Source organism: Salvelinus fontinalis, chromosome 3, assembly GCF_029448725.1.
Source record: "Salvelinus fontinalis isolate EN_2023a chromosome 3, ASM2944872v1, whole genome shotgun sequence".
In the NCBI taxonomy this organism is placed as follows: Eukaryota; Metazoa; Chordata; class Actinopteri; order Salmoniformes; family Salmonidae; genus Salvelinus; species Salvelinus fontinalis.
This window is the reverse complement of record NC_074667.1, coordinates 9421452-9439970: the sequence shown is the minus strand read 5'-3', so window position 1 is coordinate 9439970 and position 18519 is coordinate 9421452. Positions and strand designations below refer to the sequence as shown.

General features: G+C 47.1%; 1 pseudogene; it reads left to right on the top strand.

Moving 5' to 3' along the window:
- The first annotated feature begins 371 nt into the window (after positions 1–371).
- LOC129835143 (coiled-coil domain-containing protein 40-like) lies at positions 372–9964 on the top strand (annotated as a pseudogene).
- Positions 9965–18519: the final 8555 nt, after the last annotated feature.

Sequence of the window (18519 nt, the reverse complement as noted above, 5' to 3'; positions counted from 1 at the left end):
AAGGCTTTCAATGAAAGGGCGTTAAAAGAGCAGGTGACATTATTTAGCAGACACTCTTATCCAGAGCGACTTACAGGAGCAATTATGGTTAAGTGCCTTGCTCAAGGGCACATCAACTGATTTTTCTCCTGGTCGGCTGGGGGATTCAAACCAGCGACCTTTCGGTTACTGGCACCAAAGCTCTTAATCGGTAGACTCCCTGCCTATATGACTGCAATGAAATCCAATGTTGTTGTGACTTGGGTGTCACAAAGGCAACCTTCTTGTAGTGCTGACAGAGTCCACCATCTTGGTCCCCGCCACTGTCCAGTGGAGGAAGTGAGGGAGGAGGGGAAGAGGAGAGGAGGGGAACCCCGCCACAGGAGGAGGCAATGAACAGCCAGGTGGTGCTGATGAGGCAGCAGAGGACTCTGGGGTTACTGTGCTACCTGTGCAGGAGGTTTGTGAAAAAGACTACTCTACAGCACAGAATACGTCCTTTCTCACCTTTCTCCTGTCTGTCCTCCATGCAGGGTGGATCAGCAGAGCAGGCTGAGGCGGGGGCTGATGACACAGTGTCACAGTCAGGACACAGAGGTACAGGCGCAGCCTTCAACCCCACCAGCAACTCAGGTCAGCTGGGTTTCAATAAGAGGGCGGGATAGAACAATGGTGGAAATTTGAACTGATTTCTATCATCTTTGAAATTGAGTTGAGCACTGTGAATTGTCAAGCACGGTATCTGTTGAGGTTTGATCACGAAACATATTTTGGGGGGAGTTCCAGATAACGGAACGATGCCCTTGCCACCTCACCCCTCATTGCACCTCTCAGTCCCCCTCTCTGACAGCGATGGGGACGAGTTACGCAGGGCGGCGGAAGAGGATGCTGATGAAGATGAGCTAATCGTGCTGGACCCTAAACACGTAGAGCAGTTTCCCCGCTTAACATCCCTGCTAACATTGTTTTAATTACCTGAAGGTTTAAACCCTGTTATGCTTATCAGATGAAAGTCTTAGTATGGTTTCTCCTATCTGCCTGCAGCCGCTGATGAGAAGGTTCCGGACTGCACTGAAGAACCACCTCCATAAGCAACTGGAGAGACTCAACGTGGAGTTGCGAGAGAAGGTACACTAGGTCCCTTCTTCTGAAGCAAAGACTCTAAATCCTTAACAATGGTTTACAATCAAATCAACATGGACATCCACTTTACAGTATACATGCAGTACGATTCATACCATTTATGGGTCCCCGTTTTGAATTCACTCTTTTCCCAGGAGAGGGCGCCATTGACTTGTTTTGGCTCAATCTCGAAACATGACCCTGTGCTTTCATTTCAAAATACAAAATAAACTAATCTGTAACTAGAAATGATCTATAAGCAACAACAATTGATTTACAAGGATTAATCACTATTGTTATAACATTAAGAAACATCCTTAGGTCTTGCAGTGTGTTTCTAATGCATTTGCCCTATGTAATTCTGGACAAGGATTAATCACTATTGTTATAACATTAAGAAACATCCGTAGGTCTTGCAGTGCGTTTCTAATGCATTTGCCCGATGTAATTCTGATCCCAAGCTATCCTCTCTTTCCCTCCCCTCCTCCACCCATCTCCCTAGATGGCTATTTAGATGTCTGATAGCGAGGCGGCAGCGCAGACAGGCCCAGGATCAGCTAGAGGGGGTCCGAAGCCAGTACCACACCAGTCAGGCCGGCAAGCAGAGGTCACACGGTGAGACCCATAGAGATATAACCACCAATCAAGCAACATTATGCACGTATTTTGCTGTGATAGTATAGGTCAAATTAAGATCCTATATCTGTACTATGGCTTGGGCCAGGAGTTTTTCTTGACCTAATTAAGGGAAAAATCAGGACCCTAACCTAGTTATAATAGTCCATAACGGTCACCTAAAGGTTTTCCTGGTCAGGTGACATAGTCAGGAAAAACCCCTGTCCCTAACTACGTATATTACCTCCTCCCTCAGTGTCCCAGCTGCAGAGTGAGGTAGCGAACCTGGCACTGCGTCTGTTCGACATGCAGGAGGTTAACGCCGACCTGCACTCTGACATCACGGCCACGAAGAACGCCTCGCGCAAGGCCCACTCCGAGAAGACCCAGGCAGAGGAGCAGAAACACAAACAGGCCAGGACACACGCCTTCCTTCTTTTACAACTGATTCAAGATCAGCCGAATGGCATGTTAGTTATAATGTTAACCTTTCTGAGCCAAACCGCAAATAGAATTTAAAATAATTCTTATTACTATGGCTGAATCTTCTCAGGCAGTGTATTACAAGCGATTGCTAATATCACCCTCTCTCTCTTTCTACCCCCCTCTCAATTCAATTTCAATTCAATTTAAGGGCTTTATTGGCATGGGAAACATGTTAACATTGCCAAATCAAGTGAAGTAGATAATAAACAAACGTGAAATAAACAATAACAATTTTCAGTAAACATTACACTCACAGAAGTTCCAAAAGAATAAAGACATTTCAAATGTCATATTATGTCTATATACTGTACAGTGTTGTAACGATGTGCAAATAGTTAAAGTACAAAAGGGAAAATAAATAAACATAAATAGGGGTTGTATTTACAATGGTGTTAGTTCTTCACTAGTTGCTCTTTTCTTATGGCAACAAGTCACAAATCTTGCTGTTGTGATGGCACACTGTGATATTTCACCCAGTAGATATCGGAGTTTTGTGGATCTGTGTAATATCAGGGAAATATGTGTCTCTAATATGGTCATACATTTGACAGGAGATTAGGAAGTGCAGCTCAGTTTCCACCTCATTTTGTGGGCGGTGTACACACTGTCTTGAGAGCCAGGTCTGCCTACGGCGGCCTTTCTCAATAGCAAGGCTATGCTCACTGAGTTTGTACATAGTCTAAGCTTTCCTTAAGTTTTGGTCTGTTACAGTGGTCAGGTGTTCTGGCATTGTGTACTCTCTGTTTAGGGCCATGGACCATTCTAGTTTGCTCAGTTTTTTTGTTAATTCTTTCCAATGTGTCAAATACATTTTTTGTTTTCTCATGATTTGGTTGGGTCTAATTGTGTTGCTGTCCTGGGGCTCTGTGGGGTCTGTTTGTGAACAGAGCCCCAGGACCAGCTTACTCAGGGGACTCCTTTCCAGGTTCATCTCTCTGAAGGTGATGGCTTTGTTATGGAAGGTTTGGGAATCGTTTCCTTTTAGGTGGTTGTAGAATTTAACGGACATTTCTGGATTTTGAGAATTAGCGGGTACCGGCCTAATTCTCCTCTGCATGCATTATTTGGTGTTTTACGTTGTACACAGAGGATATTTTTGCAGAATTCTGCATGCAGGGTCTCAATTTGGTGTTTGTCCCATTTTGTGAGCTCTTGGTTGGTGAGCGGACCCCAGACCTCACAACTATGAAGGGCTATGGGTTCTATAACTGATTCTCCCTCTCTCTACCCCCTCTCTCTACCTCCACCCCCCCTTTCTTTCCCTCTCTCAGGACTTGTATGTGGAGCGGTTGACCAGTCGCCCAGTCTGAGGAGACCCAGGCAGCCACGGAGGCCCTCTTTGAGGTACACCACTGTCCACTCCGGGTGGATACAGGCTTCTGTTCCAGCCAAGCAGTAGCACACCTAATTCAACAATTTAAAAAAAAATCACGAATCTGTTACTGCTTAGGCTGAGACAAAATCTGTACACACAGAAGGAATGGGGAACGGTGTGCATTTTGCCTGTGTGTCTCTCGATACAGGCCCAGGTGGAGATGGACTCTTTGGTGATGGGGAGGAAGCAGCTGCTGCAGCAGTGGAACAGCAGCCTGGTGGGCATGAGGAGACGAGACGACGCCTACACCGCCATGCTGGAGGCTCTACGGTGAGGACACTTAAATGCCTAGCACTGTGTAGAGTCTACACACATCACAGGAGGCTGCTGAGGGGAGGACGGCTCATAGTAACGGCTGGAATGGAGTGAATGGAATGGTATCAAACACATTCCGTTCCAGCCGTTACTATGAGCCGTCCTCCCCAATTAAGATGCCACCAGCTGCCTGTGACACACACACACCTCACCAAACAGTGTAGAACAGCAGCCTGGCGGACATGACGAGACGAGGCCTACACCGCCATGCTAGACGCTCTACAGCGGGAGAGAATATGGCAACCCTATTCCCTATATAATGCACTTCTTTTGGCAAGATGTACATTGGCCAGTCCAATGTCTATTTACAATACAATTTGTATTTGCTGTACATCAGTGCGGCTGGTCTGCTCTGGTCAAACGTTCTCCTTGAGACTGGACATGCTGTACACCTGTGTGATTCTACTGTGTACACGTCTGTCAATCTCTCTCCCTGCCTCCATCCAGCACGGCCACCCATCAGGTCCGCTCTTTAGACGGAGAGATCGAGGGCTTCAAGAAGTCCATCACGTGGGAAGAGGAGCGCAATAAGCTGCTGACAGTAGTACTGAACCGGACCCAGCTGGACAGCGCCACCTCTAGGAAGCTGATCTCCCACAGCCAGCGGGAGGCGCCGCAGGCCCAGTACAGCATCTACACGAGGACCCTGCAGGAGACCGAGCAGACGCGTCAACACAGTGAGTGAATGAATTGATTTTATTTGACACATTTCATTGTGGTTTGTTTTCTTATGTTTTTTTCTCAAGTTCACAGTTTATTTGTTCTTGGTGTATCTTTTGTTCTTTCCCTATGCAGGCTTCTCTGAATGCAATATCCGCTCAATATGAAGTGACTGGAAGGTTGTATTGTTGTTGTCGTGACTCATGTAAGTGGATGATAGTACGATGAAACACTTTGAATCCCTGTCCCTCTCCCTCCCATCTCCTTATCTCTCTTCTCCCCCCTCTCCTCTCTCCTCCCCCTCTCCAGGAGTGTGAGGTGCGCCAGATGGAGATGTCCTCCCTGAGGAAGCAGACGGAGAAGGAGTGGGTGCGGCTCATCGAGCTGGAGGTCGGCATCATGTCCAAGATGCAGGAGCATCTCACCCACGACAAGGCCACCAAGTGCTCCCGACGCCTCACCGACAAGACGGCCGCCCACAAGAGGGAGAAGGTGAGCATTGGTCGCCGTATTTTGGGGGATCCTGACTGGCAGCGGTTTAAGGCACTGCATCGCAGTGCTAGAGGCGTCACTACAGACCCGGGTTCGATCCCTGGCTGTATCACAACCAGCCGTGATTGGGAGTTCCATAGAGTGGCGCACAATTGGCCCAGCATCGTCCGGGGGAGGGTGGGGTAGACCTTCTTTGTAAATAAGAATTTGTTCTTAATTGACTTGTTAAATAAAGGTTCAGTACAAACATTTGGGGCTTTTTCCCCATCAAGTTTATTTCAGGAATTTTCAAGTAATTCATAACATTACAAAAACAATTTTGCAGTGTATTGTCAATAATATTGTGTTTATGTGTTAAGAATGGGAGACTTTGTAGAATTACAGCACAGAAGGAGTTTAATCTGGTTGTTATTTAATATGAACATTGGTATAACTTGAGCTAGTTTTTCAATAACCTGTGTAGACAAAGAAAGGGTAAATTGATAACCACACCAACCACAATGCTACATATGAAACTTTGCTAGTGCAATGTATCTCTGTGTTTAAACCACTCTGTGTGTGCGTGTCTCTCTCTCTTCACCCTACCAGGAGACCCAGCTGCCCCGGCTAGAGAACGAAATGGCAGCGGTGACGCTGGAGAGCAGTGTCGTCACCCTGCGTCTGGAGGGTCTGGTCCGCACCCTTGCCTCGCTGGAGACGGAGATGAGCCGCCGCGACGAAAGGCCAGGATCACCAAGCACGTCACCGTCATCGAGCACAAGCAGGCCCCCATCAACGTTTACAACAAGAACATTGAGCAGCTCATCGCCAGCACTAGGGTGAGAGTTAACTTACAACCAAGCACTGACCCGTAACCAACTGAATTTTTGGGGGTTTATTGTCTAAGAATAAAGGACTATAGGTACTGAATCTAAAATAGGTGGCACCTACAGATCTAGAATGATACTCTATTTTTATGGTAGCGCCATCCTCTACAATAAGACTGGAGCTAGAATGGATTTGAAACATTTCAGCTTTGAAAAATGCAAATTTTCCTGACTTTCTATGTTGTCTTGATCACGTCCCTACGTACATCAACAGCACGAGGACCTGGGCCTGTTGGAGATCCAGGCCAGTACTCTGACCAAGCAGCTGGAGGGGGTGGGAGGAGAGATCAAGGAGCAGCAGCAGCTCTGGCTGCGGCAGCAGGGGGAACTAGTGAGACTGACCCAGGAGAAACAGGCTCGGAGCGCCGCCCTGCTCACACTGCAGACCCAATTCACCATCCTACAGCAGAGCAAAGTCCGCACCGAGAGTACGTAAACACACGCGGACCCGCACACACACTGACCCAGGAGAAACGTGCTCAGAGCATCACCCTGCTCACACTACGGACACAACTCTCCATCCGCAACAAGAGTAAAACACACACACAGTGGATATAGAGCGTAATATTATTTATTTAAGTGTCATACACCTACCGGTACCCAGTCCACATGGGCTTACAAGACACTACAGAATAAAATACAATTTTGCAAATTTTGTGCATACAATAGTCATGGCCAGTATAGCTACCATCTAGCCAATCTACATAAACAGTATATGTATCCTCCTCCTCCAGGCATTGTGAACGAACGGAGCAATCTCAAACACGCCCTGTCTGAAATAAAATTCAAGACACTTCACCATTTTTTTTAACAAAAAAGAACATGTCTCACCCGTCACACAGAGCGAAATAATTACAATATAGCAATTAAACACTGGAGTGATAGATGTGCAGAAGATGAGTGTGCAGGTAGAGATACTGGGGTGCAAAGGAGCAAAATAAATTAAATAAATAACAGTATGAGGATGGGCTATTTACAGATGGGCTATGTACAGGTTCAGTGATCTGTGAGCTGCTCTGACAGCTGATGCTTAAAGCTAGTGAGGGAGATATGAGTCTCCAGCTTCAGTGATTTTTGCAGTTCATTCCAGTCATTGGCAGCAGAGAACTGGAAGGAAAGGCGGCCGAATGAGGAATTGGCTTTGGGGGTGACCAGTGAAATATACCTGCTGGAGCGCATGCTACGGGTGGGTGTTGCTATGGTGACCAGTGAGCTGAGATAAGGCGGGGCTTTACCTAGCAAAGACTTATAGATGACCAGGAGCCAGTGGGTTTGGCGACGAATATGAAGCGAGGGCCAGCCAATGAGAGCATACAGGTCGCAGTGGTGGTAGTATATGGGGCTTTGGTGACAAAACGGATGGCACTGTGATAGACTGCATCCAGTTTGCTGAGTAGAGTGTTGGAGGCTATTTTGTAAATTACATTGCCGAAGTCAAGGATCGGTAGGATAGTCAGTTTTACGAGGGTATGTTTGGCAGCATGAGTGAAGGATGCTTTGTTGCGAAATAGGAAGCCGATTCTAGATTTCATTTTGGATTGGAGATGCTTAATGTGAGTCTGGGAGGAAAATTTACAGTCTAAATTTCAAGTACATACACCTAGGTATATGTAGTTGTCCACATATTCTAAGTCAGAACCGTCCAGAGTTGTGATGCTAGACAGCCGGGCAGGTGTGGTCAGCGATCGGTTGAAGAGCATGCATTTAGTTTTACTAGCATTTAAGAGCAGTTGGAGGCCACGGAAGGAGAGTTGTATGGCATTGAAGCTCGTCTGGAGGTTGGTTAACACAGTGTCCAAAGAAGGGCCAGAGGTATACAGAATGGTGTCGTCTGCATAGAGGTCGATCAGGGAATCAGTACACATACAAATATGTCTGTTTCCGTCCTTAACCACTGCATTCTATACTGCCCTACAAAGTCAAACGCAGTAACTACGGGGGGTTTTTCCTACAAAATCTGATTTCAAAGTATTTTTCTGTCTAGACAGACAGCAATTTCTGTACTCCGTAATACATTTTGTCCGGAAACTAAATACCACATTAATCAGATATACCTGGCCATTACAACAGATCAAAGACTTTTGACCAGATCGAAGGGCAGTACGCTAGCCATACTGTATATAGACTTAAATAGGACGTATAGAAATGCCTCCACACCATTGTACTTCGTGTATAACAGTGTATTTCTGTAATGTGGTGTGTTTCGGAGGCAGAGAGAGACTCCATTGAGATGCAGATGAAGCTAGAGAGGATCCAGGAGGAGGAGGACAGGCTGTTCAACGGTCTGGTGGAGTCAGAGTCAAACAGTAGCAAGTAGTCGGTCTAGAAACATGAGCCTCTGTCTGTCTGTATCTTGGCCTCGTTCGAGTGTGCGTGCGTGTGTTTCTTTCACATGTTTGTGTTAGGTGTTTTTGATTATTTCACCCGTGCTTCTACATCTGCATTGCTTGCCGTTTGGGGTTTGAGGCTGCGTTTCTGTTTTGCACTTTGTGACATCTGCTGATGTAAAAAGGGCTTAATTAATACATTTGAAAGTGGGTGGGTCGATGGGTGAGAAGTGGTTGGTGTGTTGGCGGGTGTGCGTTCCTGTGTGTGTGTGTGTGTGCAGTACGTATATGCTTAATATGTGTGTCTATGTTGCCTGTGTGTGTCCCCACCCCTAACAGCAAGCGGAGTGTGACGGGGTCCTCAGAGAGCTGCAGCAGGGCCAGGCCAGTCTGAGCAGCAGTATGAGGGACAAACAGCTGCAGCTGGGAGAGCTCCACAGCGCCAGAATTGTCCTCACCTCAGACTTCCACTGTCTGCAGGACACCAAGGAGAGGGTACGTGATGTAGACACATTCACCCATTCACTCTCAACATTATTCCTGCCCAGCTTATTGTTATTCATAGTTGAGAAGTGGTTTTCACTGTGCATAGCTGTTTGAATATCTCTTTTCATCTCATGCCATGTCTTTTTTAATCTCTTATCCGTCCTTCTTTTCCTTTCTCGGTCTGGTTTTCTCGCTCTGTCTCTCTCTTTCTCTCTCACACCTAATCTCTCTCTATCCTCCCTTTCTCCCTCTCTCTCTCTGTCTCTCTCTCCTCCCACCCCCGCTCTCCCGTCTCCTTCATCTCTCCTCTTTCCATTCCTCTAGAACCTGGCCCATCTGGTCTCCCTCCAGGGCTGGGCCAAGCAGCTCCAAGTGGTGCGTGAGGGTCACTACAGCGCCCTGTCCACTGGCAAAGCCTTGGAGCCCGCGTTGCAGGAAGAGCGTCTGCACGCTGTGGCCACCATCCTGCACCATGTCCAGCAGGAGTTACCCCAGCACCAAGGGGCGCTACAACGCCTCTCCCTAGCCCTGGCCGCGCGCTTGCTGACACCGCTTGGTCAGGAGACCCACTGACTATTACATGACTGAAAACCCCCATCATAGGATCACCCACGGAGTAGATTGGAGATGGAGATCCATTATAGTTGTAGGGTTTTACTGCTCTATGGTGTTCTATGTTACTCTGACTGTTAGGATTAGGGAGCTGGACTTGGGGTGGAAGCTCTCCTCCTGTCCTTGTTTGGGCAATTTAGGTTTTCAGAATATTTCAGTTTATTTTGTTTCAGTTTATTTTCAGTTGATAAAATGAAGAGTTGATTTAATATATACACGGATACATCCTGCCAGCGTGTGAAATGGATAAACTGAAGAACACATACAGTATATAAACATTAAAAGCAACATTTGCTATTCTTTCTTTACTTAATATCTGCAAACTAGCTAAATCTTAAGTATGGAATCACTAAAGCCAGCCTCTGAATGATCATATGTCAAATCAAAGTTTATTTGTCACGTGCGCGGAATACAACAGTTGTAGGCTTTACAGTGAAATGCTTACTTACAGGCTCTAACCAACAGTGCAAAAAAGGTATTGGGTGAACAATAGGTAAGTAAAGAAATAAAACAACAGTAAAAATACAGTGAAAAATAACAGTAGCGAGGCTATATACAGTAGCGAGGCTATAACAGTAGCGAGGCTACATACATGCACTACGTGCTGATTGAGGTAGTATGTACATGTAGATATGGTTAAAGTGACTGCATATATGATAAACAGAGAGTAGCAGCAGCATAAACGGGGGGGGGGGGGGGGGGGGGGCACACAATGTAAATAGTCTGGATAGCCATTTGATTACCTGTTCAGGAACCCTATGGCTTGGGGGTAAAAACTGTTGAGAAGCCTTTTTGTCCTAGACTTGGCACTCCGGTACCGCTTGCCATGCATTAGTAGAGAGAACAGTCTACGACTGGGGTCTTTGACAATTTTTAGGGCCTTCCTCTGACACCTGACACTAGAGGTCCTGGATGGCAGGCAGCTTATCCCCAGTGATTTACTGGGCCGTACGCACTACCCTCTGTAGTGCCTTGCGGTCAGAGGGCCGAGCAGTTGCCGTACCAGGCAGTGACGCAACCTGTCAGGATGCTCTCGATGTTGCAGGTGTAGAACATTTTGAGGATCTGAGGACCCATGCCAAATCTTTTTCGTTTCCTGAGGGGGAATAGGCTTTGTCGTGCCCTCTTCACGACTGTCTTGGTGTGTTTGGACTATTCTAGTTTGTTGGTGATGTGGACACCAAGGAACTTGAAGCTCTCAACCTGCTCCACTACAGCCCAGTCGATGAGAATGGGGGCGTGCTCAGTCCTCATTTTCCTGTAGTCCACAATCACCTCCTTAGTCTTGGTTACGTTGACGGATAGGTTGTTATTCTGGAACCACCCGGCCAGGTCTCTGACCTACTCCCTGTCTCGTCATTGTTGGTGATCAGGCCTACCACTGTTGTGTCATCTGCAAACTTAATGATGGTGTTGGAGTCGTGCCTGGCCATGCAGTCGTGGGTGAACAGGGAGTACAGGAGAGGACTGAGCATGCACCCCTGGGGGATTCCAGTGTTGAGGATCAGCGTGGCAGATGTATTGCTACCTACCCTCACCACCTGGGGGCGGCCCGTCAGGAAGTCCAGGATTCAGTTGCAGAGGGAGGTGTTTAGTCCCAGGATCCTTAACTTAGTGATGAGCTTTGAGGGTACTATGGTGTTGAACGCTGAGCTGTAGTCAATGAATAACATTCTCACATAGGTGTTCCTTTTGTCCAGGTGGGAAAGGGCAGTGTGGAGTGCAACAGAGATTGCATCATCTGTGAATCTGTTTGGGCAGTATGCAAATTGGAGTGGGTCTAGGGTTTCTGGGATAAGGGTGTTGATGTGAGCCAGTACCAACCTTTCAAAGAACATCATGGCTACGGACGTGAGTGCTACGGGTCTGTAGTAATTTAGGCAGGTTGCCTTCGTGTTCTTGGGCACAGGGATTATGGTGGTCTGCTTGAAACATGTTGGTATTACAGACTCAATCAAGGACATGTTGAAAATGTCAGTGAAGACACCTGCTCTACCCTTTAGCTCAGTGCGAATGTTGCCTGTAATCCATTGCTTCTGGTTGGGGTATGTACGTACAGTCACTGTGGGGACGACGTCCTCGATGCACTTATTGATAAAGCCAGTGACTGATGTGGTGTATTCATCAATGCTATCGGAAGAATCCCGGAACATGTTCCAGTCTGTGATAGCAAAACAGTCCTGCTTCATCTGACCACTTTTTTATAGACCGAGTCACTGGTGCTTCCTGCTTTAATTTTTGCTTGTAAGCAGGAATCAGGAGGATAGAATTGTGGTCGGATTTACCAAATGGTGGGCGAGGGAGAGATTTGTACTCGTCTCTGTGTGTGGAGTACAGGTGATCTAGAATTGTTTTTCTCTGGTTGCACATTTAACAGAAATTAGGTAGAACTGATTTAAGTTTCCCAGCATTAAAGTCTCCGGCCACTAGGAGCGCCGCCTCTGGGTGAGCGGTTTCCTGTTTGCTTATTTCCTTATACAGCTGACTGAGTGCGGTCTTAGTGCCAGCATCTGTCTGTGGTGGTAAATAAACAGCCACGAAAAGTATAGCTGAAAACTCTCTAGGCAAGTAGTGTGGTCTGCAATTTATCACAAGATACTCTACTTCAGGCGAGCAAAATCTTGAGACTTCCTTAGATAATAACAAACAGAGAAACAACATCATGCAATGACATTTAGGGTCACTTAACATAAATTAAAGGATCTGTCCATCAAAGTCAAATATCAGATCATATTGGATAATAATCAGTCACAATTGTCTGGTTCCCCCACCCAATAAGCGGTCGCTGACATCATAGTCAGGAAGTTTTCCCCAAATGGTCCCCTCTCTCCAGGGGTTTCTTTGTGAATCAACACCAGGCCCCTTTGGAATTTATTCTCTATTCAACTCTGGATGTCTAATCCATTTATATAACTAGATTATCACCCTAATCTCATGCGTTCCTGAAGTGCCTTTTGTCACGGTTTGGGGCTCCAGCAAGGGAAGGGAGCTCCCAAACTGTTTTTAAATTATTTATTTTTTTAACCTTTTATTTAACTAGGCAGGTCAGTTACGAACAAAATCTTATTTACAATGACGGCCTAGGAACAGTGGGTTAACTGCCTTGTTCAGGGGCAGAACGACAGATTTTTACCTTGTCGGCTCGGGATTCGATCTAGCAACCTTTCGGTTACTGACCCAAAGCTCTGACCACTAGGCTACCTGCCGCTCCAAAACTGTCCCTAAATCAGTGATGATCTGGAACCAGGCCAGTCACCAATTACAATCCCCCTCTTTTCAACAACTTTTGCTGTCCTTTATGTTTCACTGGTGGATCAAGAAGTAGTTTGTGTACTTACTGTCAGAGAAACCTTTGTTATAGGAATCTTTATTGTCAGTGATGGCTGTTATTTAGAGGCTTGGCCTCAATCTCTCACATAGCTTTGCCAGTGGCTTTGTTTGCCTGTTACATGACCGGTTAGGTGCTATTATAATACACACAATGAATTGAATTGGAAGGTTGAGAAGGCCAGGTTACACATTAGTGAGGCCACAGCCCTTCAGTTGGCACAGATCAATATCAGCCGGTGGACCACCCACTAACCTGTTATGTTTCGTCCTAGGATGTGTCTCAATAGTCTATAAAGGCTTCCTTTCATTTACATTTACATTACATTTAAGTCATTTAGCAGACGCTCTTATCCAGAGCGACTTACAAATTGGTGCATTCACCTTATGACATCCAGTGGAACAGCCACTTTACAATAGTGCATCTAGATCTTTTAAGGGGGGGGGGGGGGGGGGGCAGAAGGATTGCTTTATCCTATCCTAGGTATTCCTTGAAGAGGTGGGGTTTCAGGTGTCTCCGGAAGGTGGTGATTGACTCCGCTGTCCTGGCGTCGTGAGGGAGTTTGTTCCACCATTGGGGTGCCAGAGCAGCGAACAGTTTTGACTGGGCTGAGCGGGAACTGTACTTCCTCAGTGGTAGGGAGGCGAGCAGGCCAGAGGTGGATGAACGCAGTGCCCTTGTTTGGGTGTAGGGCCTGATCAGAGCCTGAAGGTACTGAGGTGCCGTTCCCCTCACAGCTCCGTAGGCAAGCACCATGGTCTTGTAGCGGATGCGAGCTTCAACTGGAAGCCAGTGGAGAGAGCGGAGGAGCGGGGTGACGTGAGAGAACTTGGGAAGGTTGAACACCAGACGGGCTGCGGCGTTCTGGATGAGTTGTAGGGGTTTAATGGCACAGGCAGGGAGCCCAGCCAACAGCGAGTTGCAGTAATCCAGACGAGAGATGACAAGTGCCTGGATTAGGACCTGCGCCGCTTCCTGTGTGAGGCAGGGTCGTACTCTGCGGATGTTGTAGAGCATGAACCTACAGGAACGGGCCACCGCCTTGATGTTGGTGGAGAACGACAGGGTGTTGTCCAGGATCACGCCAAGGTTCTTAGCGCTCTGGGAGGAGGACACAATGGAGTTGTCAACCGTGATGGCGAGATCATGGAACGGACAGTCCTTCCCCGGGAGGAAGAGCAGCTCCGTCTTGCCGAGGTTCAGCTTGAGGTGGTGATCCGTCATCCACACTGATATGTCTGCCAGACATGCAGAGATGCGATTCGCCACCTGGTCATCAGAAGGGGGAAAGGAGAAGATTAATTGTGTGTCGTCTGCATAGCAATGATAGGAGAGACCATGTGAGGTTATGACAGAGCCAAGTGACTTGGTGTATAGCGAGAATAGGAGAGGGCCTAGAACAGAGCCCTGGGGGACACCAGTGGTGAGAGAGCGTGGTGAGGAGACAGATTCTCGCCACGCCACCTGGTAGGAGCGACCTGTCAGGTAGGACGCAATCCAAGCGTGGGCCGCGCCGGAGATGCCCAACTCGGAGAGGGTGGAGAGGAGGATCTGATGGTTCACAGTATCGAAGGCAGCCGATAGGTCTAGAAGGATGAGAGCAGAGGAGAGAGAGTTAGCTTTAGCAGTGCGGAGCGCCTCCGTGATACAGAGAAGAGCAGTCTCAGTTGAGTGACTAGTCTTGAAACCTGACTGATTTGGATCAAGAAGGTCATTCTGAGAGAGATAGCAGGAGAGCTGGCCAAGGACGGCACGTTCAAGAGTTTTGGAGAGAAAAGAAAGAAGGGATACTGGTCTGTAGTTGTTGACATCGGAGGGATCGAGTGTAGGTTTTTTCAGAAGGGGTGCAACTCTCGCTCTCTTGAAGACGGAAGGGACGTAGCCAGCGGTCAAGGATGAGTTGATGAGCGAGGTGAGGTAAGGTAGAAGGTCTCCGGAAATGGTCTGGAGAAGAGAGGAGGGGATAGGGTCAAGCGGGCAGGTTGTTGGGCGGCCGGCCGTCACAAGACGCGAGATTTCATCTGGAGAGAGAGGGGAGAAAGAGGTCAAAGCACAGGGTTGGGCAGTGTGAGCAGAACCAGCGGTGTCGTTTGACTTAGCAAACGAGGATCGGATGTCGTCGACCTTCTTTTCAAAATGGTTGACGAAGTCGTCTGCAGAGAGGGAGGAGGGGGGGGGGGGGAGGAGGATTCAGGAGGGAGGAGAAGGTGGCAAAGAGCTTCCTAGGGTTAGAGGCAGATGCTTGGAATTTAGAGTGGTAGAAAGTGGCTTTAGCAGCAGAGACAGAAGAGGAAAATGTAGAGAGGAGGGAGTGAAAGGATGCCAGGTCCGCGGGGAGGCGAGTTTTCCTCCATTTCCGCTCGGCTGCCCGGAGCCCTGTTCTGTGAGCTCGCAATGAGTCGTCGAGCCACGGAGCGGGAGGGGAGGACCGAGCCGGCCTGGAGGATAGGGGACATAGAGAGTCAAAGGATGCAGAAAGGGAGGAGAGGAGGGTTGAGGAGGCAGAATCAGGAGATAGGTTGGAGAAGGTTTGGGCAGAGGGAAGAGATGATAGGATGGAAGAGGAGAGAGTAGCGGGGGAGAGAGAGCGGAGGTTGGGACGGCGCGATACCATCCGAGTAGGGGCAGTGTGGGAAGTGTTGGATGAGAGCGAGAGGGAAAAGGATACAAGGTAGTGGTCGGAGACTTGGAGGGGAGTTGCAATGAGGTTAGTGGAAGAACAGCATCTAGTAAAGATGAGGTCAAGCGTATTGCCTGCCTTGTGAGTAGGGGGGGAAGGTGAGAGGGTGAGGTCAAAAGAGGAGAGGAGTGGAAAGAAGGAGGCAGAGAGGAATGAGTCGAAGGTAGACATGGGGAGGTTAAAGTCACCCAGAACTGTGAGAGGTGAGCCGTCCTCAGGAAAGGAGCTTATCAAGGCATCAAGCTCATTGATGAACTCTCCAAGGGAACCTGGAGGGCGATAAATGATAAGGATGTTAAGCTTGAAAGGGCTGGTAACTGTGACAGCATGGAATTCAAAGGAGGCGATAGACAGATGGGTAAGGGGAGAAAGAGAGAATGACCACTTGGGAGAGATGAGGATCCCGGTGCCACCACCCCGCTGACCAGAAGGTCTCGGGGTGTGCGAGAACACGTGGGCAGACGAAGAGAGAGCAGTAGGAGTAGCAGTGTTATCTGTGGTGAGCCATGTTTCCGTCAGTGCCAGGAAGTCGAGGGACTGGAGGGACGCATAGGCTGAGATGAGCTCTGCCTTGTTGGCCGCAGATCGGCAGTTCCAGAGGCTACCGGAGACCTGGAACTCCACGTGGGTCGTGCGGGCTGGGACCACCAGGTTAGGGTGGGCGCGGCCACGCGGTGTGAAGCGTTTGTATGGTCTGTGCAGAGAGGAGAGAACAGGGATAGACAGACACATGGTTGACAGGCTACAGAAGAGGCTACGCTAATGCAAAGGAGATTAGAATGACAAGTGGGCTACACGTCTCGAATGTTCAGAAAGTTAAGCTTACGTTGCAAAAATAAAATAAAATAAAATACAAGATCTTATTGACTAAAATGATATAGTACTGCTGGCTGGTGAAGTAGCCTGGCTAGCAGTGGCTACGTTGTTGAAAGTGAAGCTGGCTAGGTAACCTCGACAATTTCACAAAATTTCTCTAAACTACACAATTATCATGGATACAAGGACAGCAAAGACAACTAGCTAACACTACGCTAATCAAGTCGTTCCGTTGTAATGTAAGTTTCTACAGTGCTGCTATTCGGTAGAAGTTGGCTAGCTAGCAGTGTTGGCTAGGTAGGAGGACGGCAGCGCGGCAGGCGAAAAATAGCTGGCTAGCTAACCGATAATTACTCAAAGCTACACAATTATCTTAGATACAAAGATAGCAAAGAAAACTATGTAGCTAGCTAACACTACACAAGTCAAGTCGTTCCGTTGTAATGTAATCGTTTCTACAGTGCTGCTAATCGGTGGCTAGCTGGCTAGCTAGCAGGGTTGACTACGTTACGTTACGTTACGTTAGGGCGAGAATACCTGGCTAGCGAACCTCAGCGAACCTTCATAACTACACAATTATCACCGATACAAAGACGGCTATGTAGCCAGCTAAGTAGCTAGCTAAGATCGAACAAATACAAATCAAAGATAGCAAAGACAACTGTGTAGTCAGCCAACACTACACTGATCAAGTCGTTCCGTTGTAATGCACTCGTTTCTACAATGCTGCTATTCGGTGGCAAGCTGGCTAGCTAGCAGTGTTGGCTACGTTGCGTTACGTTAGGGCGAAAATAGCTGGCTGGCGAACCTCAATAACTACACAATTATGTTTGATGCAAAGACGGCTATGTAGCTAGCTAAGATCAAACAAACCAAACCGTTGTACTGTAATGAAAATGAAAATCAGACCGTTGTACTATAATGAAATGTAATGAAAAGTTATACATTTACATTTAAGTCATTTAGCAGACGCTCTTATCCAGAGCGACTTACAAATTGGAAAGTTCATACATATTCATCCTGGTCCCCCCATGGGAATTGAACCCTGGTCCCCCGTGGGAATTGAACCCACAACCCTGGCGTTGCAAGCGCCATGCTCTACCAACTGAGCCACACGGGACCTATACTACTGTATTATACTACTATTCGGTAGACGGTGGACGTTTGCTAGCTGCTGGGCAGATAGCAGTGTGGACTACGATAGACGACGGAATACGATAATTACGCAATTATCTTTTATACACAGACGGCTAAGTAGCTAGCTAAGAAGAAATTGCTAAGGTTAGACAAATTAAACCGTTGTACTATAATGAAATGTAATGAAATGTAATGAAAAGTTATACTACCTGCAAAGCGAATGCAAATGCAGGTAGTATAGTTTCCTCGCATCCTCTCGCTCATCTGCTCTGAGTTAAGGATGCATGATAGGTGAAAGCATATAGTGGATGCCTACTAGGAATTTGCTTTCAAATCAGTGAATTACAATTTTACAGCACAGGAACAGGAAATGTATTATTTTTCCATACTTTGGGTTTGATTGAATTTCTTTCAGTAACACTTGTGTTTGGCCTGTATTCGAAGGCCTATAGCTGCACTTGCCATCTGGTCTAACAGGTATTGTCACAATAAGTACTTGGAGAGGTGTACATTAAGGCAGTCTAATTCTGATCTTTTTTTCCTCTAAAAGACCAATTAGGGGGGGGGGGGAATATCAGAATTTGGCTGCCTGTGTAAACGCAGCCTTGGTGTCCGTGTCGACGGATGAAGGGACACATACTGAATTGTTAGTATGTTCTGCACTTTTCCACTGTGACACCAAATGACTTTATACCAGTCTAGTCAGTCTCATATATGGGCATCTGTCGGTGTTGATTGAGAAATCAGTCACAGTGGGGTGGATTCATATTGTTTTTCATAACTTAAACTTGTTGTTGATGGTTTCATTGGTTGTCACAAAAACAACATCCTAGTTCCATTGGTCTTTGGACTACTACACCCATGTATTGCACACACAGTGTCTAGGCTAATTTACATAAATACCTTTTATAAGACAGGCTATAATTCAAAGCAGCTCCAAGTAAATAGTAGGGCCATAGGGAAGTAACTCAATGGAATGAATAATGTTTTGAAGGTGCAACTACTGATGTGTCATCTCAATGACCATTTGATATTCCAGTCAAGTTATGACACCATTGCAAATGTAATATATTTAAATAGCAACCAGGATTCCACATTATTCAAATGTATTTTCCATGTGAGATCTCATGAACTAAAAATTGATATGTGGACACCCCTTCAAATTAGTGGATTTGGTTATTTCAGCCACACCCGATGCTGACAGGTGTATAAAATCGAGCATG